Source organism: Ictidomys tridecemlineatus, chromosome X (genome assembly GCF_052094955.1).
Source record: "Ictidomys tridecemlineatus isolate mIctTri1 chromosome X, mIctTri1.hap1, whole genome shotgun sequence".
NCBI lineage: Eukaryota > Metazoa > Chordata > Mammalia > Rodentia > Sciuridae > Ictidomys > Ictidomys tridecemlineatus.
Window position 1 is genome coordinate 77,580,141 of NC_135493.1, and position 20,636 is coordinate 77,600,776.

The window sequence follows — 20,636 nt, forward strand, 5'->3', positions numbered from 1 at the left end:
ACATACATAGGTAAAATCAGTGACATTATAATAAACTAAATTCTCAGTAGCAACAATAGAAATCAGAAGATAGTGGTATATTTTAATATAGTGAGAGAAAAAACAAAAAATAGTTAAAATGTAATAGAATTAAATTCAAATGCATTTGTATGAAACTACCCTGAGATTTACTCTCACACCAGTCAGAATGGCAATCATCAAAAATACAAATAGTAATAAATGCTATAGAGAATGTGGAGAAAAAGGAAAATCTTTACATTGTTGATGGAACTATAAATTAGTACAACTACTATGGAAATCAGTGTGGAGGATCCTCAAATGACTAGACATGGAACCACCATATCACCCAGCTATACCACTTCTCAGTATTTACCCTGAATAATTAAAGGCATTTTAACTATAGTGATACATGAAAACCTATGTATATTGCAACACAATTCACAATAGCCAAACTATGAAACCAGCCTGGGTGTCCATCAGTGGATGAATGCATAAAGAAAATGTGGTATATATACATAATCGAGATTCATTTAGCCATAAAGAAAAATTAAATTATGGAATTTTCAGGAAAACCAGTGGAACTAGAGACCATCAGATTAAGCAAAATAAATCAAACTCAGAAGGCTAAGAGTCATATGTTTTCTCTCATATGTGGAAGCTAGAGAGGAAAAAGGAAAACAAAGGTGGAGTGGATCTCCTAAAAATCTCCTAAAGGAAAGAGTAGAGGGGTGGGAGACAGGGAGGGAAGGGGGAAGTGCTGGGGTGTGATATTAGCTATATCATATTGTTATATTGTGTGTATGTAAATATGTATCAACAAATTCCATCAATATATACAACTATAATGCACTAATAAAAAATGAAAAAAAAGCATTTGTATAAGTGCCAATAGATCAAGCTTCATTTCAATAGATACAAATTTTCAGGATGAAAAATAAAGTCCACTTCTGATGTTCACAAGAAATCTATATTTATTTGTTGGTTCTTTTTAGTTATACATAACAATAGAATCCATTTTGACATAATTATACAAGCTGGAATATATCTTGTTCTAATTAAGACCCCAATACCTATTTTTCCCCTTCCCTCTTCTTACCCCCTGCTCCCTTCCCTCCATTGATCTTTCTGCCATTTACCTGGTTATTTTTTAAAACTAATTTCTTATAGTTGTACACAATGGTGAGATTCACTGTAGTATGTACATATATGTATATAAGAAAATCATGTCAGATTAATTCCACTACCTTTCTTTTTCCATTCCCCCTTCACTTCATTCCCTTCATTTCTCTTTGTCTATTTCACTAAACTTCTACCCAACCTTAATTGTGGCTTATCTTCCATATATCAGAGAAAACAGTCAAGCTTTGATTTGGGGGCATTGGCTTATTTCATTTAGCATGATATTCTCTGTTGAGAGCCATAGCCAAAGGGGCCCTAGCAAACTTCCAGGGGGCCCCAGCAAACTTCCAGCTGCCCCTGATTGGCTCCTCTGTGGTGATGCTCACTGGGGGACTTTTTTTGGCTCTGCCCACGCGACCCAGCCAATCAGCCTCAAGAGCAGGAGGAGTGGGGGGGTTGAGAGGCTTGTGGGAAGCCGGTGGTGGCAGTTGGGCTCTGAGGGAATTCCTGAAGAGCTTCTGTGGTGTGGCATGTATGTTCTAAATAAAGTTCGCTTCTGCTTGACAAGTGGCTCCTGAACTGTGCCCAGCCAGACTGTGGCAATTCTCTAGTTCCATACATTTGCCAGCAAATGTTATAATTTTATTCTTACTTATGGTCGAGTAATATTCAATTGTGTATATATACCACATTTTCTTTATCCATTCATCTGCTGAAGGACACCTAGTTTGGCTCCATAGCTTAGCTATTGTGAAGTGTGCTGCTATAAACATTAATGTGGCTTTGTCATTGTAGTATGCTGATTTTAACTCCTTTGGGTATATAGGGAAGAGTGGGATAGCTATGTCGAACAGTCGTCCCATTCCTAGTTTTTGAGGAATCTCTAAACTGTTTTCCAGAGTGGTTGTACCAATTTGCAATCCTACCAACAATGCATAAGTTTACCCTTTTCCCCACATCCTCACCAGCGTTTATTGTTACTTGTATTATTGATAATTCCCATTCTGACTGGAGTGAGATGGAATCTCAGTGTAGTTTTAATTTGCATTTCTCTAATTGATGTTGAACATTTTTAAATATATTTGTTGACAATTGTATTTCTTTTGAGAAGTGTCTGCTTAGTTCTTTTGCCATTAATTGATGGGATTATTTGGGTTTTTGGTAAAATTTTTCAGTTCTTTGTATATTCTGGATATTAACACACTGAGAAGCAGGTGATTTTTCTCTTATTCTGTAGGTTGTCTCTCTTCATGCTCTTGATTGTTTGCTTTCTATGAAAAAATTTTAATTTGATGACATGCCATTTATTGAATTTTTGCATTTTATTTATTTATTTATTTTTATGTGGTGTTGAGGATCAAACCTAGTGCCTCACACATGATAGGCAAGTGCTCTACCACTGAGCTAAGATCACAGCCCTATTTATTGATTTTTTAAAAATTTTACCTTTTGCGCTTTAGAAGTCTTGTTAAGGGAGTTGGTTCTTGAGCTGATATATTGGCATGTTGGGTCTACATTTTCTTCTAGCAGGTGCAGGTTTTCTGGTCTAATTCCTAGATCTTTGATCCACTTTGAGTTGTGTTTTGTGCAGGGTGAGAGATAGGGGTTAAATTTCATTTTACTACCTATAGATTTCCAGTTGTTCTAGCATCATTTATTAAACAGGCTATCTTTTCTCCAATGTATGTTTTTTGGCATCTTTGTCTAGTATGAGATACATTTATTTATGCAGGTTTGTCTCTGTGTCTTCTATTCTATTCTACTGGTATTTATGCTTGTTTTGGTGCCAATACTATGCTGATTTTGTTTCTATAGCTCTGTAGTATAATTAAGGTCTGGAATTGTTATGCCTCCTGCTTCACTTTTCTCGCTAAGGATTGCTTTGGCTACTCTGAGCCTCTTATTTTTCCAAATGAATTTCATGACTGCTCTATTTCTATGAAGAATGGCACTGGTATTTCAATGAGAATTTTATTGAATCTGTATAACAAACAAGCCTATATTTAAAGTATGGGCACAGAAAATTTTAAAATGAAGGATGATAAATATATTAGGAAAATACTAGCCAAAATAAATCTGGACTAACTATATTAATATCAGATAAAAGGAACTTTATTTTAGAAGAGGTTATCTATAATAAAGATGATCTCAAATAATGATAGAAACTTCAATTTACCATTAAAATGTAATTGTAAACCTGGTAACATCATATAACATAGCTTCAAAATATAGAAAAAACAAAATAGAAAAACATAATCATAATGAAAAATTCTAATGCACAACTCTCAACCATTCCTAAATGAAGCAACAAATGGATATAGTAGATTTAAATGACACAATTAATGAGTTTGATCTATTTATATTATATACCTTATATAAATGCATACACATATACAAAAATACAATGCACCCATCAGATGTTAAATTCATTTTTCTTTTCAACCACTCATGTAACGTGTATGAAAATAGACCACTTATTGAATCTTAAAGCAAGTGATATAAAAATTTAAAAGACAATTAATTTATTCAATAAATCTTCACATCTTTTATAACCACAAGACTGGGATCCTAATTAGAATAAGGTATACTCCATGTTTGTATAAATATGTCAAAATACATTCTACTGTTATATATATCTAAAAAGAAAAAATAAAAAAAATTTACAAAGAGAATTAAGGGCTGGGGACATAGCTCAATTGTTAGAGTGCTTGCCTTGCAGACACAAGGCCATGGGTTCAATCCCCAGGACCATAAAAAAGGATTAATTTAGAACAAGAAAAATATATTTGTGAATTAAGAAATATACTTTTAAATAACTCAAAATAAATTTTAGATTGATAAAATATATTTAAAAAAATAAGAAAATGTTTAGAATTTGAATGATATAAAAATACCATCTTGTCAAAACTTAGGGGATAGAATATAGCTAAAGGAGCACATAAGAAAAAATTAGAGCTTCAAATGTTTATATTAAAAATTAGAATTAATGAGCTAAGCACCCAAAGTAGATGTTCAGAATGCAAATTGAAAAGAAAAAATCATTAGAATAAGCCCACAAAAAGAAGGAAGGAAAAACATAAAGAAAAGGAGTTAATGTATAGGAAACACACATATAACTGAGAAGATCAACAAACCCAAACATTTTTTTAAAACTTATAATATTGAAAATTCTCTGGTCAGATTTTATAAAAATTAGAATACAATAAAAATATTGGGAATTCAAATTGGGACATAATTATAGAGGATGAAGAAATTGAAAAAATAAGAGGATATTATGAAGAACTTTATACCAAAAAGTTTGAAAACAAACAGACAAATTTATAGAGAAATACTAGGTAATAAATCTGACTCAAGAAGAAATGGGAAAAAACAGAACAGTCTTAAATTCATTATAAATATCAAAATGGTAGTTAGAACACTCCCAGAAGGAATAATTAGACCCATATGTTCTTCTCATGAGCTCTACCAAATACTCAGGAAATGACTATTGGTACTCTTCTACTAATTGTTCTATGGAAAAAGAAAAACTTAAAAGGAAAATGAAAAGAGAAAGATCACTTCCCAAGTAGTTTCATAAGGCTACCAATTACAAAAATTACCAATAATATTAACTCCCAAACCTAAAAAGAACAGGTCAAAAAATGGAGAATTTTAGCTCATTTTTACTAATGATCATAGATGCAAAAATTATAAATAGAGTCACAAACTGGATCCAGCACTGTATTAAATGATAATATATTACATGCAAGTTGGGTTTATCCTAGGAATGGAAAGTTGATTTAACATTAGAAAATCAGCTAATATATTTCACTACAAAACCAGATCAAGAAATTGTTTCATCATCTTAATAGATACAGAAAAAATGTTTTATAAAATTCACCTTTTATTTATGATAAAACTCTTACCAAAGTAGACACAGAGAAAAACTTAAAGGATAACTACTAAAAGCTTAGAATTTTCATTCTACTTAATAGAAAATGCTAAAAGCATTCTATTTTATATCAGGAATAGACAAAAGTGTTCATTTCACTTCTATTTCACTTTATACTAGATGATCTAGCTAGTGGAATAAGGCAGAAAGAGTGAGGAAAAGTAAGAATTTGAAAGGGGAAAATAAAATGATCATTATTTTCAAATGATATAATTGACTACAGAGAAAATTCAAAATATCTATAGAAAATGTTTTATAGTTAACTAGAGGATATAGTAAGGTTGCAAAACACAAAAGTAATATACAGCAAAGTCAATTGCATTTCCATGTTTACCAGCAAGAAACTATGGAAAAATGTTTGTATAAACAGATAACATTCAAAATAGCACCTGAACATGTGAAGTGTTCATGAATATATTTAACAGATGTTTAAGACTTTTATGGAGAAAAAAAGGACATTATAGAAAGACCTTAAAATATATAAATAAATGGATTGATACAATATTAAGCAGTCCAACCTTGAATAATATGTAAAAATTTTAGTTCTCCAAAAATTGATCTATAGAGTTATGAAAGGGTCAATGAAAATATTAGTGGACTGATTTTATGGAAAGGAACAATCTGCTTCTAAAATTTACATGAAAGTGCAATGTACTAAGAGTAGCTAAGGCACTCTTAAAGAAAGCTAAGGCACTTATCAGAGTTTGATAATACATCAAAAATTACCAAGCTGTAGTAATTTAGACATTATACTATTTACCCTGGACAGACACATATGTACCCATGGAATAAAATACAGGGCCAAGAAATGTGTGTGTGTGTGTGTGTGTGTGTGTGTAAAATTTATGACAGAGCTGTCATTATAGATCATTGGATAAAAGTGAATATTTCAATAAATGAGGCTGGAACTAATGGTTATTCATATGAAATAAATAAAATTAGACTATCTACTTCATATCACAAACAAAAATTAATTTTAGGTAGTTTAAAAGACTAATGGTCAAAGATAAAAACTATAAGACTTTTAGAAGATATTATAGGAGAAAATTTTGATTTCGGGATAGTGAATGATTCATCAGCCAGATACCAAAAGTATAAACCATAAATAAAAAGAAATAAAAATATGGCTACATTAAAAACGTGTTTACATTAAATGATGATTTGGGAAAAGATATCTGCAACACATATCGATGGGAAAAGAAGATGCCTAAAATATATAAACAACTTTTTTGTGGTGTTGAATATTGAACCCAGGACCTTGCACATGCTAGCGTGCAGTCTTTCTTTGTTAAAGCACACACTCTTAACCATTGCACTACACCCTCAGTCTTATATAAGCACCTTTTAAAATTCAATAAGAAAAACTGGTAAAAGTCTCAATAGTTGATTCAGTAGAAGAAATATGAATTACCAATAAACATATGAAAAGATACTCAATGTCTTTAATAACCAGAGAAATGCAAATTAAAATATAAAAATTACCATATTACAGTTATCAAATTGGCAAAAATGAGCAAATCTGACAAGTGTTGGGAATAAGGATGTATGACAACTTACATTACTGAGGGTGTAAACCAGCACAAACATTTTAGAAAACAATAGGACACTATCTAATAAAATTGAAACTTTACATACTATAACCCCAAAATTACATCTTTAAGTAAAATTCTACATGTATGTTTTCAAACTGTGGATCATCAACCATTAATGGTTCACACAATCAAGTTTGTGGATCATAAGCAGAAGTTTTGAAAATGAATGTGAATAGTATTAAAAATATCAGAATACATCACAGGTAGGAAATATTAGTATGATTCAGTGAGATGTTTGACTGTTATATACTGAATATATGTATATTAGTGTGATTCAATTATATGCTATATAAAAATGTGTTATACTCATAAAATGGAATCTTGTTCAGCAGTGAAAAAGAATGAAGCAATATGAATGAATTTTAAAACATGATAAATATCTTTGGTATGATTCCATTTATATGATGTTTATAGATATGCAAAACCAAGAAATATATGCTTAAAGATTTATGTGGCAAAACCATAAATGAAAGCAAGGAAATGATAAGCAGAAAAATCAGGCAATTGATTACCTCTGAGGAGGGAACAAAAATAATGGAACTGGCAGGGACTCATGAGTTTCAAACTGAGTAAAAGGACTGAGGATGTTTGAGGGAAATGTGATTTTTTTTTTTAAAGTATGGGAATCAAACCTAGGGCCTCATGCATTTTAGGCAAGTACTGTACCACCAAGTACAGTACTTGGCCCCAGCCCCAAGAGGTTTGTGATTTTTAATTCTTGTGTGTATTTTATTTTTTAAGAAACCCATTAACAATTTAGTATTTAATAAAAATTCCTTTTAAAACTCAAATTCCAATTTATTGAGACACCTGACAGTTTTTCTGGTAAAGTCTGTTTTATCTATTTATTTATTTATTTATTGGTCTTGAATGCTCACAGAATTTTAAAATCTTTTCTCTGCATTTTCTACCACTTTACCTAAAAAAGGCCAAAGAAAAATACTTTTTCAGCACTACGTAAGGTTCACTTTTAAGTATTTTAATCCTAGAGCAAAGCGAAATAAAAACTGCATTTCTGGAGGATAAAGAAAATATCCCCCATTCTAGTCTTAAATCTCCAAGTTCTTTATATTTTCTGAGGTTACCAACGTGGCCCTCATTGATACTCATGTTTTAAACAGTTCTGCTAACAGATGCATGAAATGGCTTAGCAGCTAAGTAGAATAAAATCATATCTGTAAAAATTAATCAGCTGTGTGCTCACAGGAGATTTGTGCAGCAACAGAGAAGTACTTGAAATAAATGTGAATCTGAAATCCAGAGATTTACATATAAAATAACAAGATCATGAAAATGCACCAACCTGGAAAGTTAACATCATGCTTTACAATGAAAGGAAGAGTATCATGAATATTATGTGTATTGTCTGCTGGATACTAAAACTGGTTAATTCAGAGAATGGAGAGTGAGAGAGAATTTTCCTATTGAAAGGTCTAAAAACGAATTTTTAATCATTTCTGTACTTCAGGTAATTAAAAGAGTCTAATGAAATAATCCTGTTAATAGTTTTAGCCATGGTTTTGTAAAAGTGTAAAATGGTGCTTTGAAAGAAAATTATCATGAAATCCTCTATTAACTGAAAAAACAAACAGCTTTATCCAAAGTACATATGATGCCATTTCTGGTCCTGAGATTTCAATGAGAATTAAAAACTGTAATTTTCTCCTTTCTTTAGATGCAAAAAATGTACTTATTCTGCAATTGCTTTGGCAGATGACACCCCCCAAAATCTTAAATATCTCCTAGCCTAGTAAGACTCTTTTGTCGATTCAAAGTGGTTAGTATGACACTTTCAAATAATAGTAATATGTCAAGCAAACAATGTAAGTAAAAATAAATTAATAATGATATTTTATTGATAGTCTTCTAATCAGAAGCACATTAATATGAATATTAAGTGCAGTTAAAAATGTTTACCTGCTTGAAAAGTAAGTAGAATTATGATTATTTCTGTTTAAATATTATTTCCATCTTTATTTTAAATTGTTTGAACAGAGATATTCTATATCAAATATCTGTGGGTGGAAATTATCCCAAAGTCACATTTATTAAGTCCACTATTTCATTCCTGACGAAGATAGTAAACCTTGTCTTAGATCATTTGTTAAAAATAATTGCCATTTAATTTCATCAGAAAGTATTAAAGTATCTTTTGGGTATTTGGCACCATTTTAATACATGAGGATTTTCACAGTAATGCATTCTGTTGTCTATAAGAATCTTCCTCAGATATTAAGAGTATATGAGGGTCTGGGGTTGTGGCTCAGTGCTAGAGTGCTTGCCTAGCACATGCAGGGTGCTGGGTTCAATCCTCAGCACCACATAAAAATAAATAAATACAATAAAGGTATTGTGTTCAACTACAACTAAAAAATATTAAAATGATATAGAATAGAGGACACGGAGACTAACTCACATAATTATAGTTATCTTATATTTGACAAAGGTGTCAAAAACATACATTGGAGAAAAGATAGCCTCTTCAACAAATAGTGCTGGGAAAACTGAAAATCCATATGCAACAAAATGAAATTAAACCCCTATTTGTCACCATGCACTAAACTCAACTCAAAGTGGATCAAGGACCTAAGAATTAAACCAGAGACACTGCGTCTATTAGAAGAAAAAGTAGGCCCAAATCTCCATCATGTCAGATCAGGCCCCAACTTCCTTAATAAGACTCCCATAACACAAGAATTATCAAGAATCAATAAATGGGATGGAAACAAACTAAAAAGCTTCTTCTCAGCAAAAGATGCAATCATGAAGTGAATACAGAGCCTACTAATTGGGAACAAATTCTTACCACTCACACATCAAATAGAGCACTAATCTCTAGAATATATAAAGAACTCAAAAATCTTTTTTTAGATGTTGATGGACCTTTATTTTATTCATTTATTTAATCAAACCCAGGGCCTCACACAGGCTAGACAAGTGCCTACCCCCGAGCCACAACTCCAGCCCAGAACTCAAAAATCTTAACACCAAAAATCAAATAACTCAATCAATAAATGGGCCAAGGAACTGAATAGACACTTCTCAGAAGATGATATACAATCAATCAAGAAATGTATAAAAAATGTTCAACATCTCTAGCAATTAGAGAATTGCAAATCAAAACTACTCTAAGATTTCATCTCTCTTCAGTCAGAATGGCAGCTATTAAGAATACAAAAAGCAATAAGTATTGGCAAAGATGTGGGGGAAAGGTACACTCATACATTGGTGGTGGGACTGCAAATCGGTGCAGTCAATATGGAAAGTAGTATGGAGAATCCTTAGAAAACTGGAAATGAAACCACCATCTGACCCAGCTATCCCACTCCTTGTTCTATACCCAAAGGACTTAAAAACAGCATACTACAGGGACACAGCCACACCAATGTTTATAGCATCACAATTCACAATGGCTAAACTGTGGAACCAACCTAGATGCCCTTCAATAGATGAATGGATAAAGAAAATGTGGTATATATACACAATGGAATATTATTCAACATTAAGAGTGAATAAGATCATGGCATTTGCAGGTAAATGGATGGTGCTGGAGAATATAATGCTAAGTGAAATTAGCCAATACCAAAAAACCAAATGCTAAATGATTTCTCTGATTTAAGGATGCTGATTCATAATATGTTGCAGAGGAGGGGATGGGAAGATTAAATGAACTCTAGGTAGGTCAAAGGGGGAAAGGGGAGGGAGGGGGAGGGGGAAAATAGATGTAGGAAAGATGGTGGAATGCAATGGTCATCATTACCCTAAGTACATGTATGAAGACAGGGAGGATGTGACTCTACTTTGTGTACAACCAGAGAGATGAAAAATTGTGCTCTATATGTATAATATGAATTGTAATGCATTCTGCTGTCATATACAGCAAATTAAACTTTAAAAAATTAGGAAACAGTAAATGATATTGTGATTTTAGGAGAAATAGATATTAAAATGATATGATAGTTATATAGCATGATTCTTCTATAAATTTAATTATGGAATGTGCAATAAAGTTTGAAGGCAAAGGAAAATACCTTTTGGAACCAATTTACACTAAATAACACATTTGCCCTAATGAGTATACATTGTAGTGATATTAAGAGGGTAGGATGTTGTGATTTCAGGGGAAATAGACAGATTTGGATGTCTAACTCTGGAACTCATCACATAGAACATAATGAGAATGCAAACAGAAATTACCAAGGAAGAATCAAGTGATGACACTGGCAATTAATCAGGCAATGTTTTTTTTTTTCCTGAGTCATTACTACTAAATTCCTCTCGGTATACTTTCCCCCCCTTACTTCCCTTAACATAACACCAAATGTGAGTGGCAACAGTATAGCATAGAAGACTGAGTGCCTCAATTAGGAAACCAAAGAATTGAGTTCAAGTCCCAGCTTTGTTTGACCTTAGATCAATTTTTTCACCTGAGACACAATTGCCTCATCTCTAAAGCAAGCAGTTTACCTTGAAAGTCTTTTCCATCCCTAACAATTTTGAGCTTATAATGATATCCTTTTCCTATTTCTATGGCATTTGTGTAGTACTTAGGAATCAGTGGCCTGGAAGAGTGGAAATGTGTTCAAGACATCTCAAGTAAATTGCCTTGCTTTGGTTGGTAAATAGTGGACATACACTAAACGAATATTGTCAAGTAATGTGCTGTAAATGTGAACTACAATGATGATTTGAATCATTGTATAACATGGATATTAATATGCATTTTGAATTTCCTTAGATGACTTTGGTGACAGCAGTAGTGTTGGCAATCTTCCCAAGATTTACTATCCCCCAAAGACTGAAATGTTGGGCTAGGTGGAAAAAACCTGATAATAGATGACTTTATCCATCTGTGTTATTTATCAGAGGCTTGATAGCATCCATCACTATAATACCTACTCATTGGGGTAAATGTGTTATTTAGTGTAAAATGGTTCCAAGAGGTATTTTCCTTTGTCTTCAAACTTCATTGCACATTCCATAATCAAATTTATAGAAGAATCATGCTATATAAATCTAATAGAACATCATAAATCTAGATTACTATTTTCAGGACAAATTAGTGTCTTTATAGTATCAGAAAAAAGGAATTATCATAATCAAAGATATTCTCATGAGTCAAGACAAGTTGTTAAGCAGAATAGAGAGCAATTATGAGCTTATTTGAGTGGCATCATGGAGTTACCATTGACTCGTTTCATTTATCAACCAAATGCTTGCAGTAACCCAGGTTTCTAAAACTTTAGAGTCAAACAGACTCGATATGAGGTAGAAGTTACAAAATAGTTTTAGATATTCTAGTATTCCAGTATACCACATGTGCAAAAAAATTAAACATATTGGGCTTGAAACTGCTCTATTTAGAAAGGCCTTGGATCTTGGCTTATAGCTGGGAAAGTAGACTTTGGGTGGGCTCCCATCATTCCTCATCTCATAAGGATGGCTTCTTGTGCCTAAATAGTACAGACAATGGGAAGAACACCTGCCTCCCTTTTGGAGATCTGGAACACTAACACTTGCTAGGCACTTGGTGTCTATATGACTAGGCCCATAAGAAACCTTTGGCACTGAGGGTTTTTAAAAAAAATTTTTTAGTTATAGATGGACACAATACCTTTATTTTTTATTTTTTTTAAGAGAGAGAGAGAGAGAGAGAGAGAGAGAATTTTTTTAATATTTATTTTTTAGTTTTCGGCAGACACAACATCTTTGTTTGTATGTGGTGCTGAGGATTGAACCCGGGCCGCACACATGCCAGGCGAGCGTGCTACCGCTTGAGCCACATCCCCAGCCCCAATACCTTTATTATTTATTTATTTATTTTTATGTTTTGCTGAGGATCTAACCCAATGCCTCACAGGTGCTAGGCAAGTGCTCTACCACTGAGCTACAAACCCAGCCCTGGCATTTAGTTTTTTTTTTTTAACACATTCACATTTTTACATAATGCCATACTAGTGACTGATGTATTCTGCTACCTTTCCTATCCTCTACTATCCCCCTCCCCCCATCTTCTCTTTCTATCCCATCTACTGTAATTCATTTCTCTCCTTATTTTTTCTTCCAATTACCCTCACAACCTCTTTTATGTAGTTTTTTTTTATAACAATGAGGGTCTCTTTCCATTTCCATGCAATTCTCCTTTTCTCTCACTTTCCCTCCCATCTCATGCCTCTGTTTAATGTCAATCTTTTCTTCCTGCTCTTCCTCCCTACTCTATTCTTAGTTGCTCTCATTATATCAAAGAAGACATTTGGTATTTGTTTTTTAGGGATTGGCTAGCTTCACTAAGCATAATCTGCTCTAATGCCATCCATTTCCCTGCAAATTCCATGATTTTGTCATTTTTTAGTGCTGCGTAATACTCCATTGTGTATAAATGCCACATTTTTTAATCCATTCATCCATTGAAGGGCATCTGGGTTGGTTCCACAGTCTAGCTATTGTGAATTGTGCTGCTGTGAACATCGATGTGGCAGTATCCCTGTAGTATGCTCTTTTAAGGTCTTCAGGGAATAGACCAAGAAGGGCAATAACTGGGTCAAATGGTGGTTCCATTCCCAGCTTTCCCAGGAATCTCCATACTGCTTTCCAAATTGGCCGAACCAATTTGCAGTCCCACCAGCAATGTATAAGAGTACCCTTTTCCCCACATCCTCTCCAGCACTTGTTATTGTTTGACTTCCTAATGGCTGCCAATCTTACTGGAGTGAGATGGTATCTTAGGGTAGTTTTGATTTGCATTTCTCTGACTGCTAGAGATGGTGAGCATTTTTTCATGTACTTGTTGATTGATTGTATGTCCTCCTCTGAGAAGTGTCTGTTCAGGTCCTTGGCCCATTTGTTGATTGGGTTATTTGTTGTCTTATTGTCTAATTTTTTGAGTTCTTTGTAAACTCTAGATATTAAGGCTCTATCTGAAGTGTGGGGGTAAAAATTTGTTCCCATGATGTAGGCTCCCGATTTACTTCTCTTATTGTTTCTCTTGCTGTGAAAAAACTTTTTAGTTTAAGTAAGTCCCATTTGTTGATTCTTGCTATTAACTCTTGTGCTATGGGTGTCCTGTTAAGGAATTTGGAGCCTGATCCCACAATATGTAGATCGTAGCCAACTTTTTCTTCTATCATACGCAGAGTCTCTGATTTGATATCAAGGTCCTTGATCCATTTTGAGCTAATTTTTGTGCATGGTGAGAGGAGGGGATTCAGTTTCATTTTGTTGCATATGGATTTCCAGTTTTCCCAACACCATTTGTTGAAAATGCTATGGTACAGAATAGAGGATACAGAGACTAATCCACAAAGTTACAACTATCTTATATTCGATAAAGGGGCTAAAAGCATGCAATGGAAGCTGGCATTTAGTTTTTAATGGGCTTCCTTGGTAGACATTTCACATGTGTGTTGTCACAAGTGAATGCTTGAGGCAAGCACATAGTGTGTCACTACACTTGGAAAGGACACTTGTAAGTTTGTGTCTGTTTTCCTCCAGATTTTACCCTCTGCACTTTTTCTCTGATAATTTTTCTTGGTATCATTTTGTGTTAATGCATCTCAACCATAAGTATTTTGAGTCCTGTGAGTTCTTCTAGCTAATCACTGATCCTGGGGGTGGTTTTGTGGACCCCCTACACATTGTACTATTTTTATATGCTGAAATTTTAGTGTTTGTTAGTATTTTTAAAAATATATGAACTCTGAATCATTTATATATTGAGATGCACGCATCTATTATGCACCCATAATTGAGATAATTATATGCTACATTAAAAATTTGAATCAAACAACAGCGAACTGAATTAGAAAGTGTTCTGACCATATTTCTCACACTTTAAAGCTTTACAAAGTGAAAATATTTTATTTTAATTTCCCTGGTTACTAAAGAGGCTGAAGATCTTATATTTATTAGTCTTATTTCCCAAGAGTTCAGAAATAGGGGTGGGGTAGGAAGAGGTATGTGCATTCAGGAAAAAATAGGAGAGGATGTGTTGAAGAGTTTAGGACAAGGAAGAGATCAGAAAATTTCCTAGGCTCAAATCCAAGGCCTTAGAGTCTAATTCCCCTTTCCCCTCATACCCAGAATCTCTCTGCTTTCCAGTATACTAGGAGATCTATAAAATAGAAATAATAATACTATTAATATCATAAATACTTTTATTTCATTTAAATAAGTTAGCACCTGTAAAGAACTTAGCAAAATGCCTAGCAAACAAATTCTCTCCATTTTTTGATATCTCTAACTAAGGGTAGGCCCTCATCATTTTATGTCTAAATTACTGTAGTAGCCTCCTTCAGACTTTAACATTTTTGGTCAGTCATTGTGACCATAATTATTCTCACTTCTTTTTTCCTAAATCCCCACCAAACATTTTCTACTATGTCAAGTTAAATACCCTCTCCCCAACTTTCAAGGTCCCTACCCTACCTTATAAACTTACTTCTCTATATCAGTGATTCTCTCTCCATTCTTCTAAACCAGTGGTTTTCAAACTTAATTATGAATCAAAATCATTTGGAGGGCATGTTAAAACAGTTTGATGCCCTCCCTCTGGAGTTCTGATTAGTTGCTGGGTGTTGCTGATGCTGCTGGTCTGAGGACAACTCTTAAAGAAGCGTAGCCCTACATTGTCTGTCTCCTTGACTTAGTTTTCAGTTATTTTGCTTTCTGTCAATTCTGTTAAACCATTCTTCCTTTTCACATCCATCTATTCTTCCCAAGCCCCACATGCTCCTCTATGTCCATCTATCTTATTTTCTTTGCCTGGAATGTTTTCTCCTCCATTAGCACTAAAATCCTATTTAATCCAGTTCAAGACCCTATTAATGTTTCTATTCTTTGGACTACCATTGTTTGATATACTTTGCATTTCACAGTCTAATTCTTATGTGTTATTTTTTCTTATTTCATACATGTGACTTGTATTTTCAAAAATCTATTTTTTTGGTACTTAAATATTTTAATAATGTATTTTTATTTTCAATTGACATATAGTAATCATAAATATTTATAAGGTACACTGTTGACATTTCAATAAATATAATTCAATTTACAGTGATCAGGATAATTGGCATATCTATCACCTCAGACATTTATCATTACACAGGGGTCATGCTAATCTTCTCTGTATCACTCCTGTCACTTTAGTGTCTGTGCTGCTGAAGAGAGCATAATAATGTAAACATTTTATGGCAGGAAATTACATTTTGTTTTCCCTGCATCCCCCCCACTACAGTCTAGCACTAGAGTGAATACATATGTTAAATAATCATTTAACTGATTGATTTGTGTGGTCAGGTCATCCATTTTGATTGTAAGATCATATGCTTTTCATTCTGTCCATAATTTGACTCTGAGAAAGGTAAGAATTGCAGAGGTCCAACTTCTGCCTTTAGCTTTACACAGAGAAGTCACTACAACTTGCATGCCTACGCTATGAATATTGCCTGTCATCTTTCCAAATTTGTGTCTGTCTTAATGCACTCAGAATTACAGGGCAATGATTATTATAGAAGATTCTACATAGAACAACGTGCATGATTGCAGCCTTGTACTTAATGGCAAATGGTAGCTGATTGTTTTGTTCTACCTAAGAGTGAGGGAGTATGCAGTAAAAAACAATTTGATGCTGACTGCTGCTTCTGAAGCTTTGTTATACTTCAAGTGCCTCCAACATTTATGACTCTGGCAGACAGTCAAGAGACATACAACATTTTATTTCATTCTATGTAAAATAGGCTGCAAATTTGTTTCTTCAGTCTGTTGCTATTACTGAACAGAAGATATGGTTCTTTTCAGGTTCAGATAAAAAATATCTTGCTTAATTTTATGATTGCTTGAGGTTGTGGTTTTCACAAAACATCATTCAATGTAAAATAAAAAAATGTGGAAGTCAATCATGAAGTCACTGTTAAGATTTATTACTGTTTGCTTTTATGTTTGACTGTCATAAATGTAATAAATCTTAACAGTGACTAGAGAAGGTGTAGCAATCCCCTATTCAAGGACAATTGTGTGCTTTCAATGATTTCTAAATTGGTTCCCTATAATACGTGGTTTCCGTTGATCACAATGAGCAGAGAAGCAGCACCATTTTACCCTTTCTGTGTTAGTTCTGGAAAATCCTGAGTTTCAATGGCATTTATTTACTTGTTAACTTTCAAACCTTTAGATTTTCAAAAAAGTGTCTTAGGGTGTGTTTTCATAAAATATATAAATAATTTAAATATCTTTAAAAACAACAGCAGCATGAAAACAGGACCCACTGCTGTTTTGTTCTTGTTGCAACCTTGGCCTTGTAGTAACATAAAAGGAGGGCTTTCTTTTATATTATTCTCAAAAGATCTGAATATCAGCTCATGGGTCAATGGACAACAAAAGGCAGTGCTGTAACATAGATCATTCACAACAAATATTCTGTTAATATTTGTTGATGCAATAATACCCAGCACATCCTCTGGAACTCCTGGGCAGGGTCTAGGCAAGTTCTAATGTTGCTCTGAAGCAACATGTCTGAAACTGAAAGACTTGAGTAGGAGGATTCTACTCAGTTTGAAGCTACGCTGAAACATTCTATTTACTCCCATAGAAGAGGAAATTAATTAAATTTATGGGTTATGTGTTCGAGCAGGTGTTTGTATTTTTAAAAAATATAATCCCAAAATATGTCAAATAACATTTATAATATAAATGTGATCTTATAATAAGAAATCTTAATCTTATTTGCTTGTGCTTTACATGTATTTACTATTTTTTCAAAGGTTTATTAGAGGTTTATTTAGCAAAACAGATACATATTCAAGGGAGAATGGGGGCTATTTCAAGAGGGAGAGAACTCCTTCCCTTGGTCTAGAGTGTTCATACTTATAGAGGGACAGTTGCTAGGGGCTGGACTAGGGATGGAGGCAGAGTGAAGCTGCACAATTTCATGCCAGTTTTCCCTGGGCTTGAACACTGCCCTCATATGCAAGGGCAGGGGCAAGGGTCAAGGGTCAAGGGTCAAGGGTGTGGGCTAGAGGTTTGTTGCTCTTGTTGCTCAGTAGTTGCACTTGTTTCTGGGTGGTTTGTTTGTTTCTTGCATCTCAGTGGTTCATTGATATTTCCTTCAAGACTCAGTATCTTTCCCTTTATTCTCAAATTATAATGTCATCCCCTTAAGACATTAATCCCTTAATCTTAAAGGTTGCTGAGAGATGAAGATCCATTTCCTTTGGCTGCTTCAGGTTGGCATGCAGCAATGACCCTGCCTGGCCAGGGATCAAAAGTCTCATCCTAATTGATCTAAAAGATATAGATATTGGTCTCAGCTGTGTGGACAGGTTGGAATTCTTGTGTTGCCATCCTCTTGACATGGAATTGTTGTCATCAATGTTGATGCCTCCAAAGTTCCACTTAAGGGCCACCAAGTGATGTCACTGGAGAAGACATGTCTCCCAAGAAGGTTCTGAGAAGTTCCCAGAGAAAAGGGGGAGGGAATTTTTCTCAGGACCAGCAGGGTTCTTGGCTTATGGGATGGAAAAGAATTTCAGCACACTTCAGTTAAAGGTATAGATAGATGTTTATTTAGAAAAGTAGATACATATTCAAGGGAGAATGGGGAAAATCTCAAGAGGGATTCCTTTGGGGTAAAGCAAGGAGTACACACTCAAGGGAGAATGTGGGTACTCTCTAGAAGGAAAGACAGTCAATATTTACAAATTTAATGCTGGTGACAACTTTATGGCACACGTTGTATTATTACTCCATTTTAAGGACAAGAAAACTAAAGTACAGAGAAGTTGTTTAAATTTCTTACAGTGATTACATCTTCAAGTTGCATACTAGAAATGGTTTCTTAATTCTAAATTCTAGCATGCATGTTGTATCTTCCAGTATATTTTTAGAAGTCATAGTAGAGATAGTTTAACAGTTCTATTTTATTAGAAAAGCATATTTGAGAAAAATCACACTCTTTTCTTCTTTTAATCATGTCTAGATGCTGAGACCACGTGACTGCAAAGAAATTACCACAATTTACTTGATGACAGTATGTCCTAATTGGAGGCAAAGTATATAGGAGGAAATTAGCAGCCTCCTCAAGTGTTTGCTTTTTCAGACCTGAACATATGAAGTGTTAGAATAAAAAAGGAAGGAAAAGGCAAATGTCACAGTCTATTTGCCACAATCACACTCCTTAAGCAGGGAGCTGAACCTGACCTCCTGTGCCACTGATTACAGGGTTTACCAGGGAAAACTGGGTCCTATTTAAAGCATATATTCCCACTTAATTCAGGTCTTACAGGATGGTAGTAAATATAATAACAACATACTTAAGTATATGGACTCAAAAGTGAGATTAAATTGCATTCAAATCCCAGCACCATTACTAACTACCTCTGTATCCTTTGCCAAGTTATTTCAACTCTTTTTGCAACAGTTTCTTCATCTACAAATATGAAGTATAGGAATAAGTAATAATGATACCTAGCACATCAAACTGTTATGAAGATTATTTGGCACATGATGCATGTAAATGCTTAGACTAGGAAAAATGCCCCAAATGTCACTTTTTAGGAAAATGCATTCCAAGTAGAATGAGATAAATGAAGTCTGGTATTAGGTATATGAGGAAGAATTGCAAGAGATAATACTGGAAAAGATTCAGTATGGGTTGTGGAAGACCTAGAAGGTTATACTAAAGAAATGAACCTTATTTTGCAGTCACTATGGAAACACAGAAGGTTTATGACCAGGCTACTCCAAACACCAACAAATACAGTCTCAGAATATAGTGTCAAATTTCTAAATAGCTTTCTTTTTTCCTTTGGCAGTGCTGGGATTGAACCCAGGGCCTTGTGTATGCTAGCAAGCACTTTAACATTATGCTTCAAGGTGTTGATTTTGAATGGGAAAACAGATCAATTCCTTTAGGTAGTCTGAACTTACAAAAGTAGTCATATCATGTCTGCTCAGCCCCATTGTCAACATTGCTTATAGCATATTCAATTTTTCTTGTTTTATAATTACATGATTATAAAACAATAAAAATTGACATTTGAACATTATACCTTGTATCAAATATTGAAAATACTACCTATTACTCTTGACTGTGAATACACAATTATGGAATATGTGCCATTGTTACTCTGATATTCTAAATTATTCCTTGGAGTTGGACAATTTAGAAGAATAAAAATCAAATTAAAGTAGTGTTTGGATAGAAGGTTAAGTTATTAAGAGAGAGTTAGGAAATTATAGCCAGTACCCAATCCTCTAGGGCTCAGGAATGCTGGACCTCGCTTCCCAAGAGGATTTAAGGGCCATCGTTGAAGTGGTCCTGAGGCCAAAACAGAGAAGTTCAAAAGTGGGGAGTCAATCTGAGGATCACTAAAGGGAAGGGAGATGAGAGAAGAGACAAATCATAATTGGAAAGATAAAGCAGTATTGAAAATCAGAGGATCAAATAGGTTAATAGGTAAAACTGGAAATGAAGCTAAAACAGGTGCAATCTTGGAGAACAAAGATTTTGAGGAATGTGTGGGTTCATACCCACAAAATTGAGGGTAGCATTAGACATGGTAGTTTAGGTTCAGGATGATATGGACTAATGACTTAATCTGACAATGGAATGAATCTGACATAGTTTCTCCATGTATATTTATGGAAACAATTTAGTGAATACTACTACCATTGTACATCCATAAGAATGGGACTCTAAATAGAATAAGATATATTTCATGCTTGTATAATTATATCAAAATGGATTCTGGGGCGGGGGTTGTGGCTCAGTGGTAGAGTTCTTGCCTCATATGCATGAGGCACTGGGTTTGATCCTCAACACCATATAAAAATCTACAGCTAAAAAAATTTTAAAATAGATTCTGCAGTCATTTATAACTGAAAAGAACAAAATTTTAAAAAGAAAATAATGAGGGAAAAAGTTTGTGGAACTGTTTATAAGCCCTGAATAAACTGTGAAATTACAGAAAGCTTAAAGACATGATGGCCTCATACTTGAA

General features: G+C 34.0%; 1 non-coding gene across 1 annotated transcript; it reads right to left on the reverse strand.

Annotated features, from left to right (window-relative positions):
• Positions 1 to 15,700: 15,700 nt before the first annotated feature.
• On the reverse strand, positions 15,701 to 15,810 carry LOC120890997 (U6 spliceosomal RNA). The gene has a single exon (XR_005735442.1). It is a non-coding gene; the product is annotated as a U6 spliceosomal RNA (small nuclear RNA).
• Positions 15,811 to 20,636: the final 4,826 nt, after the last annotated feature.